The sequence below is a fragment of the Carassius auratus genome, chromosome 20 (assembly GCF_003368295.1).
Source record: "Carassius auratus strain Wakin chromosome 20, ASM336829v1, whole genome shotgun sequence".
Taxonomy (NCBI): Eukaryota; Metazoa; Chordata; class Actinopteri; order Cypriniformes; family Cyprinidae; genus Carassius; species Carassius auratus.
Genome location: NC_039262.1, coordinates 461,527 through 481,068, shown reverse-complemented (window position 1 = coordinate 481,068; position 19,542 = coordinate 461,527). Strand labels below are relative to the sequence as shown.

The following is a 19,542-nucleotide window of genomic DNA, read 5'->3' as shown; positions in this document are numbered from 1 at the left end:
ATAATTCACAAATATCTCAATTACAATTAAATAGAAATGAATTGTATGCAGTTGTGTTTTAGTCAATAAAATAGTCTAGTACTTAGTCTAGTATAGTCAAAGACATTTTTATATTGAAATAATTAAGATATGATTAACTGGTTGCTGGCCCCTCCCTCACCACCCCATTTGAAAACATCCTGGCTCCGCCACTGTACTCTCACTCTAAACTTAGCCTAATGTGAATTTGCTAAGGCGAGAGTGACCTACCTTGGTAAATTAGTTGGCCAGGGCCAAGTGAGCCCTGTGCAAGCGAAGGTAGACACTATTGTAGAGTTTCAAAGTCCAAGTAACAAGCAGGAGTTATGCTGTTTTCTGGGGATGTTTGAATACTGTGGGTTTTATAAGAATTTTGATACTGTTGTCACACCCTTGACTGATATTCTTAAAGCAGAAGTTTGTTTGGAATGTTGAGTGTAAAGCTGCATTTAATTCTGCTAAAAATCTGTTATGTCATGCTCCTGTGTTGTCTGCTCCAAATTCTGATGTGCCTTTTAAACTATAGGTGGATGCTAGTGGGGTGGCGGGACAATAGTGCTAGAGGACAACATGGCAATTGAACACCCAGTATGCTTCTTTTCAAAGAAATTCACCAGGTGCCAAATAAACTACAATTTTGAGGTCTACTTGTGTAACGGTAATATGGCCGCTATTAATATATATAGTGACCACAACCATTTCTCTCTCGCATGACAAACCAGAGATTAATGATATGGTCTCTGATTCTACAAGAGTTTATTCTTGATATAAAGTATAAAAAAGGAGTGGACAATGTAGTAGCAGATGCTTTGTTTTATTACAAACTAAGATTTTTTGCAAGTTCATAGTTTGTAACTATGGGTGGGGGTTTTAGATCTAGAGAGGCAGTCCTTATTGTTATGATTTATCAGAAAAGCTGTGTTTTCTTTGATGTGTGTTTGTGCTTTTTCTGTTTCTTCCTGGGTTTCCCCTTTGGCTCCTCCTACTCAGTCTGTCTGGCAGGTAGCTGATGGCCCCCAGCTGCAGCTGCTTACTAGTTAAGAGTGAGCCAGCGTAAAAGCAGAGCAGTAAATACCAAAGTTTGAGGAAATGTTCCCTCAAGTGTTTTCTTTAGAGCGCTGTCTTTGTCCTGCCCAGCCTGCTGCTGCAGTAGTTTATGAACTTCTTGTTGCATTTAACTGCTTAATATCTAACTCTGGTATCATATTATTTTGCTTAGTTTGTTGTGAGTGTCTCTAATATTTATTTTTGCAGTGGGGAGCTCATACTACCCCTTCCCTTCATCAGTCTGGTGGTCTATCTTTTTGGGTTATTGTTGCTTCTGTGAACATCAAGCTTATGATTGTTTGGTTTATTTGTTTTATTTGGAAGTTTAAGGGAGGTGGGTGCCATTTTTGTTGAATCCGGTTTTCTCCTGTTTTGAGGCCAGGGAGGGAGTTGGGGTCCGCTTCTACCCCTTGATTCAGACTTACCCATTTATTTAAATTCCCTCACACCCAATTGTTTATTTTTTCACCAGACATTTTTCATGACAAAATAATCAGTTCACAATGTTGTTATAATTACAACATACCACACACACAAACTGGTGACATGAGCTTTGTTTCACATTTGAGGGAGGGCTGTTAAGATCTATTAGCATACAACATACAGTACTTATAGAATTGATAGTTATTATATGTGGAGCCAACACTTAAACGAATAGGGAGGCATGATACTGGACTGTGTGAGGGTTGTCAGGAAGAGGTGTCAGTAGAGCGTGTAGTCTTGAGATGCAATAGGTATGGAGCACAGAGAGAGATGATGAGGACTGATAAGTGAGTAAGGGGTTTAGGATATCACATTAAAAGTATTATTGAGCACATAGCACAGGGCACAGAACAATTTTTTTTAAGAGTTACTGTTTTTATATATAGGAAATGAAGAGTAAAAGGAATAGTGAGGAAGGTTAAAGTATTTATTATTATTATAATTATTATTATTATTATAAAGCAGGGCAGGGATGAGGTGTGTGTGTGTCAGGATGAAGGTGGGAGAACAGGTGATTTAGTCTGTAAACCTATTTTCTGATCCACACTCCGGAGCAGAAGGTGGCGGTAATTCACCAATTCGCTGGATGCCAACTGCAGGAAACATATAAGAAGAAGAAGAAGTAGATGAGGAGCCCAGGACACTTCATCTACTGTTCAATTTAGAAAATTTTGTCTATTTTGTCTTCTTTTGCTCAACTGGAAAGGAAATTTCCAAAATACACATTAAGGTGTTTGTTTTAAGCCTACTACCCTCGTCTGTTTGTTTTGTAGATTTCTTCTAAATTAACCAATACAAATACACATATGTCAACATAATATTTCAGGGGAAAAGACTCTTGATCTAAGTCATTAAATTCACTTTAAATCATTTTTGAGGACAATTTCAATTTCATTACTGCTGGAATAAAATACAAAGATAACAGAACAGATTAAATTGTTATTTTGGCTTCTAAATTAGGAAATGTTCCTTTTTCAGAAATTTGGTCACCTATTCAGAGAATCATGAATATTTGTTTACAAAACAAACTGCCAATTTAAAATACACTTAACCTTTTCTTTTTTCTTTTCTTTTTTGGCAAACCTTCTTGCTCATTTGGGTTGGGCACACATACTTTCCTTGGGGATTTTACTGTAGTGTTTGATGTGTTGTTATGCCAGTCAGTGCAGGCCTGCTTATTTTTGCTCTGCTATCTGGGAAATCCATTTCTTATAATTTTAGGTATTTAAGTTGATTTTAGGACCTTATACCATTTCCCCTTTGTACAGACTGTATAGTCTTTATTTAAGCACCTCACTACTTGAATTAATGCTACTTATATTTGATGATATATTCACAGTTTCCCAGAAAAGCCTGTTGCATTTTAAAACATAGATGCTACTTGGTGTCAGAAGAATATCTGTCAAGCTTTTTTCAGTCCACTGTTATAGAATAATTTTCTATTTTCTTGATATTTCACTGTATGAAAAAGACAATAAATGCTATGCTATTGTGGTCTGCTCTGCATCTGTTAAAATAACAGAGAGCACTGTTCAATTTCTATTAATGATTCAGTTAATGATGGAACATCTTTATTAAATAATATAGACGTAAATGAATTACATTAATAATTAACGTGTAATATTGCTGCTCACACAAACTTTATTGTTATTCATGGTTATTCATGGTCTGTTGATAGCAATTTATTAATGGCTTATGTAATTTGTTATACTTATTGCATTTATAGAGCGAATCTTTAAACTAGTTGGCAGTTGACAGAAGACAACACCTTAATTCGATATACAAAATTATATAATATGTGTGTTAGATATAAATAGTTTTCAGTGAGCTTACGGTAATATGATGAATCATAGGAAACAAATTTTAAACACTCCCATTCCGATTTTGAATAAAAGTTTTTAGGTGTGTTCATACGGTTATGCAATGACAATAATAATCACATGTTGTTATTATTATACTCTGCCCATTAAAGTAGTGCATTTTATAAATATATACAAATGTATAAAATGTATACATTTTTAGCAATTTATATATAAAATGTAATAATATATGATTTGATAATGTGATCCACAGTGTTTCTGATCAAATGCAGCCCTTTTGTCTGTTCACACAAGAGAACATAATAGAGGGAATCAGACTTGTCTAGCAGGTGATCCAAACACAATTGGTGACCTGGATAAAGACAAATCTATTCCAGTAAACTTTAAGAGGTGAATCATTTGACATAGAAACTAAATCTCAGATCATAAAGCTCAGCATCTCTTAACAGTTGTTTCCAGAGACACGGTAAGAGTGTTTATTCCTTTAAATGTGTAACTTCTGTAAACTGCCTTTCTGAGGTATGTACCTTGACTTTGAAATGTGCCATTAAAACATTTATAATAATAATTCTATATATATATATATATATATATATATATATATATATATATATATATATATATATATATATATATATATATATATATATATATATATATATATATATATATATATATATCCTTATTTTTTTAATACATTTATACATTTAATTATATCATTGTTCTCTGATTCTATATGACTTTGCAATTTTACAGAAGTACTGTGTCTGGATGAATCATATAATTGCCTTTTGCAATCATATAATTGCCTTTTGTTTTGAAGAAATAGATTGAAGTTATTTTGACTGACAGGCATCAGTGAGAAACATGGCCGATCAAGGTATAATAAGCTACAAATAAGCTTTTTTTTTTTTTTTTTTGGTTTACTGTATCTTCCATCTGACTTTTTTACACCTGTTACCGTACCCTTGTCCTTCAAGTTAACTGTCAAAATATCTACTTACATGGAGGGTGTTTGTCAGAATACTAGTGATAGAAAACTAAAAATATCAGTACTCCTAAAAAGTACTGATTAGTGAACCATTTATCTCTAATCAATAAAGTTAATGCAGATGTTTATGTAAACATACAATGTACAGATGTTACATGGGACCGAATGTTTTGACATTTTAATAAGAATGTTATGCCAACATACTTTTTTCTATCATTTCCAACAGCTATGGCAGTGGGGTAGATAAATGGGTATTGATTATGGTTATCTTAATGTTAATTAGAGCTTTTACCTAAATTACCTGCCAGTAACAGGCAAACTTGGAGATGTCCACATTGAAGCATTTCATGCAATGGACAAAGACAGCCAGTCCTAATTTTTTGCACCATTAGTCACACGCCAAAAAGTTTTCCTGGTTGTTGGCTGTAGATTCAAGTTTAGATATTTGCATTCATGCAGCACTTATGTATACATATGTATTTTCTTTTCTGCGACCCTTAATTTCTGGACAAAATGTTAATGAATTGTTATGATTTGTTTTCCTACTAATAGTATTTCCCCCTGATGTTTCATTTCTCAATTCCTAAGATACAGGACAAATATTAAAGTACTTGATGTTAATCATCATGGCTGTCCTGCTGACCCGTGGATGTGGAATGAGGAATGTATTTGCGAATGCGCATTCTGATTTCCCAGAAACAAGTATCGAGGTACAGGTAGGAGAACTACTATAGGAACAAATACAGGAATTAATACAATTCATCCGATATGAAAAACAACAGATTTCTGTCATTATCCGAACTGTCAATAAGAAATTATGAATTAAATGTTTTGTACACATTAAAAGCACATTTTAAATATTTAACATAAAGATTATAGTAATAAAACATCACAATAAGAGGTTGTGTAATGATGACAGACTCGACATGGGATCCATTTGCAAGCTTTTATTAGAACACTCGTAGTCGTACAGGCGAAGGGTCAGGATCAGCAAACACAGTATAGTAGAGATATCAGAATCGTAGTCAATACCAAGCAGTGGGTCGGGGTAACCAGCAAGTATCACAGTCCGTATTACAATCTGGGTTCAAAGGTAGGCAGCAAAGGTTCTAGGATCGATAATCATCAAGGGTTGGCAACTGGGATAGCAAGACAGGGTATAACGCTCAGAAATGTTAGCCGGGGCAGAAACAAGACTTCGCAATGAGGTGACGCCAAGGTCTGGCTTATATGGCAGTCTCTGATATGGAACACCTGGCCGGTGATCAGTCCAAGGTACGGGGCTGTTGGGTAATGTAGTGCGTATCAGTGTAAGTGAGTGTTTGGATGCCTGTAGGTGTCAGTATTCGGGCGATGGTGCCCTCTGCTGGCCTCTGGAGGGACTCACGGGGTTCGTACTCGTGACAGAGCCCCCTCCCTGCGAACGCCTCCTGGCGTGAGGTGGAGGGCGACGACGGGGTCTTCCTCGAGGTCGAGGGGCCGGTTTCTCTGGATGTTCTCTATGGAAATCCGTGGTTAAGTTGGGGTCAAGAATGTCCTCGGCATTGACCCAGGAATGTTCCTCTGGACCGTACCCCTCCCAGTCAACCAAGTATTGGAGAACTCGTCCCCGACGTCTTGAATCAAGCAGCTCTCGCACCTGATAGGTCTCCTCGCTCTCCACCTGAACCGGTTGGGGACTCTGCTCACGGGACCTCCCCTCACCCTCCTCCTCAGGCGCAGCAGCGGGCTTGAGCAGTGACATGTGGAAAGTGGGAGAAATACGATATGTGTCAGGCAAAGCAAGGCGGAATGACACAGGAGTGATTTGTTGTGTGATTTTGAATGGACCCACGTACCTAGGACTTAGCTTTCGGCATGGCAATCTCATCCGAAGGTCTCTGGTGGACAGCCAGACCCATTGACCCGGTTGGTAGGTGTGTCCAGGGCGTCGACGACGGTCGGCCTGTTCCTTCAGGCGCCGTACAGCTTGTTGAAGATGTACATGGGCCTGATTCCATGTGTCCTCGCTTCGTTGAAGCCAATCAGTAACAGCGGGAACATTGGTGGGTTCACCTGACCAGGGGAACATGGGTGGTTGGTACCCTAGAACGCATTTGAAGGGGGTGATTCCAGTGGAAGGCTTGATCAGGGAATTCTGAGCATATTCGGCCCATAGGAGAAAACGAGACCAGTCCTCTTGATGGGAGCTGCAGTAGGAGCGAAGGAACCGAGTGAGCTCCTGGTTGAGGCGTTCCACTTGACCATTGGCTTCGGGGTGATAGCCAGACGTGAGGCTTACGTTGACCCCTAGGGCTTGAAAGAAATCCTTCCATAAACGAGAGGTGAACTGAGGACCTCTATCCGAAACGATGTCGTCAGGTATGCCGTAAAACCTGAACACCCAATTACACAGGAGTTCGGCGGTCTGAAGAGCAGTAGGGAGTTTGGGTAGAGGTATGAGGCGACAAGCCTTGGAGAATCGATCGATGATCGTGAGTATGACCGTGTTACCCTGGGATAGGGGTAAGTCTGTGATGAAGTCTATGGCAAGGTGTGACCAGGGTCGTTGAGGGATAGGAAGAGGTTGAAGGAGTCCAGCTGGCAGTTGACGAGGGGTTTTGTGCATGTTACACGTCTGACAGTTCTGAATGAATTTAATGGTGTCGGGGTTAATGGTCTCCCACCAGAAGCGGTTCTTGAGGAGATGGAGTGTGGCTGTGATGCCGGGGTGACCGGAGGCAGGAAGACAGTGAATATGACTCAGGACCTGATCACGGTGAGGGGCAGGTACGTAGGTTTTATCCGGTGGACAGGCGGCTGGTGGTGCTTCTTGTGAATTGTGTTGTTCAATAAGAGTCATGATATCCCACTGGATGGGAGCAACCACCACATGGAAGGGTAATATGCGTTCGGGGACTGAGATGGAAGGGTCGTCATCATGGATACGTGACAAAGCATCGGCTTTAGTATTCTTGGAACCTGGGCGATAAGTGACATTGAACTGGAACCGGGAGAAGAACAAGGACCATCTGGCTTGGCGTGGATTGAGTCTCTTGGCGGAGCGTAGGTATTCCAGATTTTTATGATCAGTAAAGACGGTGAAAGGATGAATAGCCCCTTCGAGCCAATGTCTCCACTCTTCAAACGCTGCCTTCATGGCTAACAGTTCTCTATCACCCACATCATAATTCCTCTCCGCTGGGTTGAGCTTGCGTGAGTAGAAAGCACAGGGATGAAGTCTCTCCTGAGGGCCTGGTCGTTGTGAGAGAACGGCCCCAATGCCAGTATTGGAAGCGTCAACTTCGACTAAGAAGGGAAGAGAGGGGTCAGGGTGATGCAGGATAGGAGCGGTGACAAAGCGTTCCTTTAATTCCTTAAAGGCTTGACGGGAGGCTTCGGCCCAGGTGAGACGATGGATACCTCTTTTGATCATGGAAGTGAGAGGACTGACGACTGTACTGAAATTTCTGATAAAGCGTCTGTAGAAGTTGGCGAATCCCAGGAACCGTTGTAGCTCCTTGAGAGTCTGAGGCTCTGGCCACCTGAGTACAGCAGAGACCTTACTGTCGTCCATAGCAACTCCCCCCGGACTGATGACATAACCCAGGAAGGTAGTGGATGTGGTGTGAAACTCACATTTCTCGGCTTTGGCGTACAGTTGATGTTCGACGAGGCGCTGTAGCACAGTTCTGACGTGTTGAATATGATCCTGTAGGGTGTTGGAGTAGATGAGAATATCGTCAATGTAGACCACAACAAACTTGTTCAGCATGTCCCTGAAGACATCATTAATGAACGCCTGGAAGATGGACGGACTATTGACCAGTCCAAACGGCATAACCCGGTATTCATAGTGACCGTTGGTTGTAGAAAAGGCCGTCTTCCACTCGTCACCCTCTCTGATGCGAATCAGGTTGTAGGCACAGCGTAAGTCAAGCTTGGTGTAGTATTGAGCTGTGCGAAGTTGTTCTAATGCAGCTGGAACCAGAGGAAGGGGATAACGGTACTTCACCGTGATCTCGTTGAGACCACGGTAATCAATGCAGGGTCTTAAACTGCCGTCCTTCTTTTTGACGAAGAAGAAACCAGCGGATGCAGGGGAAGTGGAAGGACGTATGAAGCCTTTCTCCAACTCCTCCTTGATGTATTTCGTCATGGCTTCGGTTTCTGGGAGTGACAGTGGGAACACACGACCCTTGGGTGGATTGTGACCTGGTAGAAGATCAATAGCACAGTCATGGGGTCGATGAGGTGGTAAGGTGTTTGCTTGGGTTTTGCTGAAAGCTGCCTTGAGGTCGTGATAATCCGCTGGTAGGTTGGGAACCTCGAATGACTCCTTGTTAATCGCCAACGAGCGCACTGGAAGAGGAGAAACGGTAGACAGGCATTTTGTTTGACATTTAGTACTCCACTTTATTATCTGACCTTCCCTCCATGATACTAGCGGATCGTGCAGTCTCAGCCATGGTAGTCCCAGAATTATGGGTGTATTAGACGTGGGCAGAACGTAGAACTGAATGACCTCCTGGTGCAGTAAACCGGCTGTGACGGATAGACTTTGTGTAAGGTGAGTGATGATACCAGTTCCCAGTGGACGACCATCTATGGTAGCTACAGACAGAGAGTTAGCACAGGGTATTAATGATACGTTGTTTGTTCTTGCAAACTCAGCTGACATGAAATTCCCAGCCGCTCCAGAGTCCAGTAAAGCGAATGTGGTCACTTGAACGTTGTTAATGGTCAGCTTCAGGGGTACAAACACACTGTTTACTGGATGGAGAGAGTGTAAGGATTCACTCACCAATTTGGATGAGACAGATGAAGGACGTGAAGGACAGTTGACTCGTTGATGACCAGGGGATCCGCAATACAGACATAGACGATTTGCCAAGCGGCGATTCTTCTCCTCAGATGAGAGATGATAGGTATTAACTTGCATGGGTTCAGAGTCCTCGACAGACTGAGCTGCTTTAATGACAGTACTGACATGAGAGCGAGGTTTACGTGAACGCTGCAGATTGTCAATTGCTATCGTCAACTCGATGAAATCGTTCAAACTTCTCCCCTCATCTCGACATGCTAGTTCAGTTTGTAACTCATGACTTAAACCCTTTCGAAACAGAACTTTTAAGGTGTCACTCACCCAGGTCGTTTGTGCTGCCAATGTGCGGAAGTTCATAGCATACTCAGCAGCTGAAGATCTCCCCTGAGAGAGCTCTAGCAAGCGTTCGCCAGCACTCTTTCCCTCCTTGGGATGATCGAAAACCTCACGGAAGCGTGTGAGGAAATCATTGAAGGAGGAGAAGGATGATCCATCCGTGCGCCATACAGCGGTAATCCAGTCAAGAGCCCTTCCGGTTAACAACGAGCAAACAAAGGCAACCTTACTGTTGTTAGTGGAATAGAGCATGGGTTGTTGTTCCACAAACAGCGAACATTGTAGTAAGAAGCCTTTACATTTGTTAGGGTCACCGTCGAATCTCTCAGGAAAAGCCAGTCGTGGGTTAATCTGAGAGGGCGTGGGAACCGCATGTGCAATGGCGGCCGCTTGTGGCGCGGGTGTCGTGACAACAGGACTATGGAGATTCTGAATAGCCTTCACCAATTCCTCCGTGACGGCGGTAAGATGATTTAACTGTTGCTGATTAGCAGCGATCTGACTTGCCTGAGCTGCCAGGTTGGTGCAGAGATGTTCATGGGCTGCTGGATCTTGTCCTGGCGAAGTCTTCTGTAATGATGACAGACTCGACATGGGATCCATTTGCAAGCTTTTATTAGAACACTCGTAGTCGTACAGGCGAAGGGTCAGGATCAGCAAACACAGTATAGTAGAGATATCAGAATCGTAGTCAATACCAAGCAGTGGGTCGGGGTAACCAGCAAGTATCACAGTCCGTATTACAATCTGGGTTCAAAGGTAGGCAGCAAAGGTTCTAGGATCGATAATCATCAAGGGTTGGCAACTGGGATAGCAAGACAGGGTATAACGCTCAGAAATGTTAGCCGGGGCAGAAACAAGACTTCGCAATGAGGTGACGCCAAGGTCTGGCTTATATGGCAGTCTCTGATATGGAACACCTGGCCGGTGATCAGTCCAAGGTACGGGGCTGTTGGGTAATGTAGTGCGTATCAGTGTAAGTGAGTGTTTGGATGCCTGTAGGTGTCAGTATTCGGGCGATGGTGCCCTCTGCTGGCCTCTGGAGGGACTCACGGGGTTCGTACTCGTGACAGGTTGCATAGTTAACTAATATGATACAATTTTATATGTAAAATAAATGTGTATTTGTGTTAATTAATTCCAGTTTAGCAACACAGATGGGCAACTGCATCATAGAAGACCAAGAAGCACAGGTACTGAATGTGTCACAGTTTGTCGTCTACTCATACACATTATTCTATTAAAGAGGTCATTATGATGCTTTTTTTAAGATAATTATTTTGTGTATTTGGTGTAACAGAATATGTAGACATGCTTCAATGTTCAAAAAACACATTCTTTTTCAAATACTGTCCATTATTGTAAGTCCTCTTTCAAACGTTTTCTACAAAGTCCCTCCTTCCAAGAAGTGCTGTCTGGTCTGATTGGCCAACTGACCCAGAGCCTTATTACTGGCCGATCACTTGTTGGAAATGTAATGCCTCTTTCCATAATCGCGAGCGTCATCTTTCAAAATAAATGTAAAAACAGTTGATAATGTCCTTAGTTTTACCATCAGTTCCACCCAAAAGGTTAACAGAGTGAAGGAACAGAAAGTGATGAAGCTCCTATGTGTTTGCTCTCTCTCTCTCACACACACACACACACACATTCGCGTGGGCAAAACTCAGCATTTGAAAATTCAATAGCAAATATTTAAACTAATAACAAAACATACAGTAGTTGATTCAGAAGCACCAGATTGTGTTAGCAAAGTCAGAATTACCTAATCTCTAAGGTTCATGAAAGGGTCATCCATAAAATGCGTTGCTGTTCTGTTGTAAGTAATCTTAAAGATTCCTAAACACATCTACTTTTGGAAGGCCAAATAAAGTGCTTTTGCTTTCACCTCGATACACACCGCATCTGCCTGACATGGCTGCTTCAACGCTAACTGCGGTTACTGAAACATTTGGGCGGCATTACGCACATATTTCCACATAGTGATGTAGACGTGTGGGGGCGTGTTTAAACGAGGCATTTTAGGGGGGCGTGGCAGAGTCTAAACTTTGATAAAGAACATCTTTGGATTTGAGACTTTAGTCTTTGCAACTTTACAGATCTTCTTCATGCAACAAGAGCTTGTAGCACTACAAAGAAAAAGGAAAACTTGAAATTGCATCATATGACCCCTTTAAAAGAGTGTTGTTATTCATATTAAGAAGATACATTAACATAACATACTTTTACATTTTTGGTGGAAGGATTTTGTCTGTCAGTGGTTTTATTTTGCACTTTACTATCTGTCTGCATAATTATTAAAGTCACATTAATTTCCTGTATGTATAGATCTATTTGAATACTTTACGGTTGTGGAAATGAATGTATCCCAAGCTGTGGTGATTGAACAGATCAAAACATCATTGGCCTTTATTATGTTGCCTTTTCAAATGGACAACAGCACTGAAATTACTTCTGCAAACATTACAACAGGTGAACCTGTTAAACTGGTAGTTAAAAGCCATTTATGTCATTCTTTCAGCTTAGTTTTCATATATAAGGTTATGTAAACATTCTATTGTTAACCAGTGTGCTATATTTATGTCAGTGTGTCAACCAAATGAGTCTGAATACCAGTGCGTTTGTGAAGATGGTTATGCATGGTCATACAACAACTGCCAGACATATGAGGCCTGTGGATACATAAAGTTTGGCTCATGTGGATGTATCAATGGTGTTCCCAGTGATGGAGAGATGTGTGTGCTGGAGAGTGGTAAGAATGATGACCAAACAAGCCAACACCAAATGCACTCAAAAACATGTAAAAGTGTTTGTAGTGTTAAAAGTAATATATTGTTAAAATACTACAGTAAAAAAAAAAAAAAAAGTTAAATGGATAACTGTAAGTTACCATAAAGTATACAGTAAATTACTGTACAGTATACAGTAATTTAACAGGTAATTTTATAATAACTTTTTAATATAAAAATTATTTTGCATATTTAGAGTGAAAATCTATATTATATTTAACAGCCTTATACTTAAATAAAAACATATTAAACATAATGTATAAAAATGTATAAAACCTTATAGAAACTGACAAATATAGTGAACAATATAGGCTGCTATTTCTTGATGTTTACTTGTTGTTTATATAATGAATTATATAAATTTATATATTGTGGTAGAAATACATTGTAATTAAACAAAATACAATGATAACACTGCGTTTACAGTGATTGTAAGCTTGTTGATGCTGTTCCCAGAATTGCCCTTCACAGACATCTTGTCTGAAATTGAGTTGGAATCAACAAGCATCTCTGTGATCGATGAGATGAGGCGGTATCTGCAGACCATCACCTTTCCACTTCAATTAGATGAGGTGGTTGAAGTTTTAGATGTGAACATCACAACAGGTGAAGAATATCACACTGCCTTCTGAACACAAATACATTAGTGCTGATCTGATAAATATGAGCTTACATTTGCGCTGTATCCTTTCTTAGTCTGCAATTTCAATGACAGTGGAGACAATTGTGTATGTGAGGACCAGTATTTCTGGCCATGTGATAAATGCAAAGAATATGGGAGCTGTGACGGCATCACTAACAACACATGCAGCTGCATCAATGATATTCCAAGTGACAGACAGTTCTGTCAAACAGTCAGCGAGATAACAAGTAAAATCATTTTATACATTTTTTTGTTTATAATCACATAAAAGACCTAAAAGACTGCATACAAATAGTTTTTAATCTATGCTCATCTTTTTTTTCCAGGTAATAACATAACATGTGCAGAACCAGCAACAGGTACATAAACACATCTAACTTAAAAGGATATTTCACCCAAAAATGAATAATCAGTTATCATTTACTCACCCTCAAGTCATTACAATCCTGTATGAATTTCTGTCTTATGTAGGACATAAAGGAAGATATTATGAAGAATGTTGGTAACCAAACCTTCTTGGTTTTCACAGATTTCCACTGCATGGACCAAAATTAAATAAATAAAACATTTATCTGAATATGTCTTATGATCCACAGAATGTCATACAAGTTTGGAATGAGATTTGCATAAGTAAATGATAATAGATTTCTTAAAAAATAAAAAAATAAAAAGTATAGTTTTTTTGGTAAACTATAATTTTGAATCCTGAAGTCCACATCATCAACAGCAATTTCATAAACTAGTTATTGGTTTGTCAAAATATTGTACTAAAGAAAACATTGTATAATTCTACCTATTGCTTGTGTTTTAGATCATTGTTTCATGAAAGACAAACTGTGTTTGTTGGGTAACAAACTTTGCTAGTGTTATGAAAGAATGACTTGATTTGACATGTGTGAAGTGTTTGATAGTATCTTTATGAAGATTTATAGGATTTAAAGAGTTTACAGTCACAGAAAGATATGCTGCATTTCTAACACCGTCATGTAATTTTTTCCAACAGTACCACCACCAACACAATCAGTATCAACAGAATCACTTTCAACACCATCAATTACTCCACCAGCAACAGAATCACAATCAACAGCAACTCAATCAATGTCTACACCATCAACAGAATCACCATCATCAGCAATACCATCAACATCAACAGCAGCGCCATCAATGGTAACATCATCAACAGAATCACCATCATCAGCAATACCATCAACATCAACAGCAGCGCCATCACCATCAACAGCAGCACCATCATCAGCAATGGTAACATCATCAACAGCAGCGCCATCACCATCAACAGAATCACCATCATCAGCAATGCCATCGCCATCAACAGAATCACCATCATCAGCAATGCCATCGCCATCAACAGAATCACCATCATCATCAACAGCAGCACCATCACCATCAATGGTAACATCATCAACAGCAGCGCCATCACAATCAATGGTAACATCATCAACAGAATCACCATCATCAGCAATGAAATCTACACCAACAACCACCACCAAACTCAAACACAATCAAAATATACACCATCATCCCCATCAAACTCAAAAACCAACAACATCAATACAACCATCAACAACAAGAACAATTATGGAAAATATAGGTATGCCCAGTAAAAAAATAATCTGAGATGAATCATGTGATGATGGTTAAGATTACTATTAGTATAGAGAGCTCTTGCTTAATTCTTGTGTTCTTGCTGCTGGTGTCCATACAGTCAGTAACAATCTGTATTTTGATACTGAGTGATTAGTTTATTTTAGATTTTTGGCTTCTAAAAATAAATAAATAGATTCATGAAATAACTGAATGAATAACTGAATGACAAATATAGATCCATAAACTGTTTTGTTTTTTAACTTTTCAATTTATTTTTTATTCAATAATAATAATAATAATAAAAATGAAATTGATATTTTGGTTTTACTAATTGTTTTGTATGGTAATATTCAACAGTCTCCGCGACCACAGCTGCAGATAAAGGTAAGTTTTGTAAAACTAAATTTTAAATATTGCACAAAATATTTCATGTCTAAATTACTGCAAAATGATCTTGGTATTGCATTTTGGGGGGGGGGGGTCATTTCACCTACCTCCAGCAACTAGGTAGTGTAAGTATTGAGGATTGTTATTTAAACCTGTTTTTTACAATAGACAAAAATGTTCACTCATTTTACAGTTATTGTAATGTCAATGAAAATATCTGATCAGCCATTTGACTTCAGTCTTACCAACCGTAACTGGCAAGATCTACAAAGATTTATCTGGACAAATTGAGTCAGCAGTGAGTATTAAATGTTTCATATTTTAAAGAAATATTTTATTTGTTGATTTATGATTATATTGTTTAAATACATCAAAATTTATATTCTATAACATTTTCAAGTACTCATTTTACTTTTTACAGATTGACACAAGTTATTCTAATAAATTAACTGGCTACAGTGTTGGTTCTGCTAAAGTAACTGGTTTCAGGTATGATTTACAAACTTTTTTTTTTTTTTTGGCAAAACTTTTCTATTTATTCACACTTTTTCAAACCAATATAATGTTTATACAGAGTCTTCACACTGATGTGGTTTGTGTTTCACTCTAGGCCTGGTAGTGTTATAGCAGACTACACAATAAATGCAACATCCAACACACTTGAATTTGAAGCAGCAAACACACAGGTTTTGGAATCTCTAAGAAGCCAAGGATTATCTTTAGCTAATGATGCTTTTACTCTGAGTGGTAAGGGTACTCAGTGCCTAATCAAATGATCAAATGTATTATCATTTTTGTTCACTGTTGGGTTATTTGAGCTGTATGGTTTTTATTTACAGATCAAAGGGCCCTGACAACAGATCAGTTATATCCTCTGCAAAAGGTGGATCTGAAATGTGAACAGCCAGGCTTTTTAAATGGACAAATAAAATGGATAGTGAAAAATGATACTGCACTAGACAACACAAGATACTTAATTTCAAATGACAACAGAACTCTCACTGTAATAAATGCTACTGAAAATGACAGCGGTGAGTGAGTTTATTTTATTTTTTATTGCCTACTATATTTAAATGTTTAGTGTATCAGTATTGGTATCCTATAGCATACAATATGCACTCTTAAGTTCTAAACAGTCTCATCTTAGGCTTCTCTGGTTGTAACAATACTGGTCTTGTCATATGTTGTCACCTCTAGTATAGTTTTAGACTTAACAACAACAACATGTTGTGCCATTTGGATACTTTTATCTTTGAATGTCTATTTCCAGTGAAGTATCTGCCCAATACTCCATGATGCCTTCAAATCCATAAATAATAAACAATTAATCATTTAAGATATTATGGGAGGCAATTATAATAATTTTTAAATGATTGGTTTGCTGGTCTGTTAGGTAATGCTGTCCCATAGCGTAAAGACTTTTTTGATGTAGATGGAGGAATTTGTTTGCAAAATGCATTTCCATCTCCCCTTATTTGCATTAACACTTTTTCACACTAGTCAAAAACCACGTCAAGTGAGCCATAAAAACTTCTTTGCAAATTTTTTTTTTTTTTTTTTTAATTTTTGTGTAGTTGAGCTCCAGGAATTCAATAGTGAGCTAGAGGTGTAATAGAGGTGAACATGAACCATATATGGCATGGTGATGCACCAATCAACCAATGAAAATTAACCTACAACTGTATTATTATACACTGTATTAATATTATTTTGAGAGCAAATAAATATATACACAAATAGTAAGTATGGATCTTAATATAAATGTTCCTTAAATTTAAAGTAATGGGTTTGTTTTTATAAAATGACAAAAAAAAAAACTTAGATTTTTCTTATTTTTTTTCCTTTTCCCCTCCACATGCAGGTCGATACTCATGCATCATACAAGGCAATGTACCGTATGTTCAATGGCAAAACATTGCTATTAAAAAACGGCCCATTATTAATGTGGGTGAAAAGGACCACTATTTTCTCTGTGATGGCAGCATTTTCCAACTGAAATGTTCTGTTGATGTTGGCTACAATATTGAATGGGTCCAGGATAAAAAAGTATTAGTGTCAGGTTTGACATAATTTTTTCTGTTCTAGAGTTTATATATATATATATATATAAATGTTTTTCATACATTTCTTTTGTTTTCCCCAATCAGGAAATGACAGTATCACATACAACCATTAGAATGCAAATGGAAATTGTTCACAGGAAATCTTTACATGTCGTCTCAGGGATCTGCCACAACTACTGATCTATGGATATAGCCAGAGCAGCGTTAGGATAATCACAGCACGTATGCCTTCAGTTTCTTATTCTTTTCCACATCAAAGTGCTTTTATCCAACTCTTGTGCAGTTAGATACTCTCTAATTTGTTTTGTTAATTTTAGTAGACAGTAAAAAAAATGTAAAAAAAAAAAAATGTTGGTTTTGAATGAGGTATATGAAATTGTGATTGTTATTGAATAGTATTATATTGAATGGATTTATGGATATGATTTTGTTTATGTTAAATCTATTTTCAAAATATGATATTTTGAGAGAAATCTAATTTCCTTATTTTAATCAGCTGCTTCGTCAGATGATTTGTGTCAAAATGGTGAACTTGGAGCTGGCACAACAAATGATGTGAGGACAGGAGTCTGTGGAATTGGCCTGAAAGGCACCATAACTTACCAAATGGTGAATCAGGTTTATGGAAACAAATAGAGGACAACTGTGTAGTAGAAGTTATCAACAAACTTACAAGTTAAAGTCGAGGTAATCTATTGATCATGTATATACTTAACAATCGCCTGTGCATTTTAAATGTTTCTAATACCTCTAACATTTTTGTACTTTGCAATTTTAGTCCTTGCTTGTGGAGGAGATTCCAGTGTTTCTGGCTAACCTCAGTGTTGCCACACAACAGCAAAATATTAATATAACCCAGTCTGCTGCTACTGTCCAAGCAATTGTGGATATACTCTCTAAAATCGCTGATTTGTCACAATCAGTTGTTATCAATAAACCAGTAATGGAGGTATGTATTTTAACTTAAATGGAATTTAACAAGGTGTTATCTTTTTCACAAGTTGTATTGGAATCTGTGACTTGTAACTTGGAGTAATTTTCGCTGTAAGGTATCGTACTTTTACTCAACAGCCAACAACAGCCATTCTCTCTATTTTCATTATTTACATCTGCTGATTGTAGCATAGTGTAATACTTGTATATTATAGTGTAGTATATTCCACATTTTGTGGGACAAATTTCATATTATTTTTTTTTTTTTCAACTTTCAGGATTTCCTAAAAACAGTGGATATAATTGTATCAGATAATGCCAATGATACATGGAGCAAACTGATCAAAAACAACACCAGCATTAAACTTCTGCACGCTATTGAGGATATAAGTGACCGTCTCACAGATGATTTTAATATTTCTGAAATATCCATTCAGCTAACAGAAAAACAGTTAATAATTCCTTCACTTTAAAATCAAGCCTGCCGAACTCACTACGGAGATTGTGATACCAAGGTTCTCAGATGACTAGCATAACCATCATAATCTTCACGACTCTTGACAATGTCTTACCTACACATGGTGGTAATGACAGCAGGGATGTGAAAATCAATGGAGATGTTGTGGTTGTTGTTAAGGTTAATAAGATGATTAACAACATTTCTTTTACATTTGACATTACTGATCAGTTCCTTTGGGGAAATCCTCAGTGTGTCTTTTGGAATTTCACTCTCAACAATTGGGATTCCAATGGATGTGAAGTAAAGTGGAACAACAATGGTTAAATTGCATGTGAATGCGACCACACAACCTGCTTTTTCAATCCTACTAATGTCCACCGTTTTCCATTGATAAGCCCAGACCTTTAGCCTATATATACGTTACATTGGTGTAGCGTATTTTCGCGTGGCCAGCTTGATTATATGCCTGATTATTGAGACTATCGTATGGAAGTCAGTGAGAAGAAATGACACATCCTACATGCGACATGTCTCCATAGTCAACATTGCCGTGTCTCTGCTGATAGCAAACGTCTGTTTTATCATTGGAGCCGCAGTCGCAGAAAGTGAGCAGCCAACTTCAGTTGGTCGATGCAGTCCAGTGGTTTTCTTCATGCACTTCTTTTACCTGGCTCTTTTCTTCTGGATGTTAATGTCAGCGCTGTTGCTCTTTTACCGTACAGTCATGGTCTTGTCTCAAATGTCAAGGGCTAAAATGATGGCCATTGCCTTCATAGTTGGTTATGGTGCACCTTTGCTCATAGCGGCCATTACGGTTGCATCAACAGCTGGACCTCAAAATTATGTTTCCAAAAGTAATGCATGCTGGCTGAACTGGTATGAATCAAATGCCCTGCTGGCATTTGTGGTTCCAGCTCTCACTATTGTAGCCATAAACCTTTTGGTTTTGATTGTGGTTCTGTACAAGATGTTGAGGAGAGGAGTTGGTGCCACAACTCAACCAGATGAGAAACATGCCCTGGTGGTCATTGCCAGATGTGTGGCCATTTTGACTCCTATCTTTGGTCTTACATGGGGATTTGGAATTGGAACCATGGTGTCACAGAAATTAGGCATTCATGTGGTGTTTGCACTCCTCAATTCTCTGCAGGTATTAATAATTT

General features: G+C 38.5%; 2 long non-coding RNA genes and 1 pseudogene across 2 annotated transcripts; all 3 read left to right on the top strand.

The window, feature by feature from the left end:
* Nucleotides 1-14,484: 14,484 nt before the first annotated feature.
* Nucleotides 14,485-15,207, top strand: LOC113037784 (uncharacterized). The gene is made up of 3 exons (XR_003274680.1): nt 14,485-14,540; nt 14,894-14,920; nt 15,117-15,207. It is a non-coding gene; the product is annotated as an uncharacterized LOC113037784 (long non-coding RNA).
* A 149-nt stretch (nt 15,208-15,356) lies between these two features.
* LOC113037783 (uncharacterized) lies at nt 15,357-15,842 on the top strand. The gene is made up of 3 exons (XR_003274679.1): nt 15,357-15,412; nt 15,534-15,670; nt 15,763-15,842. It is a non-coding gene; the product is annotated as an uncharacterized LOC113037783 (long non-coding RNA).
* Nucleotides 15,843-17,509: 1,667 nt separating this feature from the next.
* The window catches only part of LOC113037877 (adhesion G-protein coupled receptor F1-like), a 5,576-nt pseudogene continuing 3,543 nt past the window's right edge, over nt 17,510-19,542 (top strand).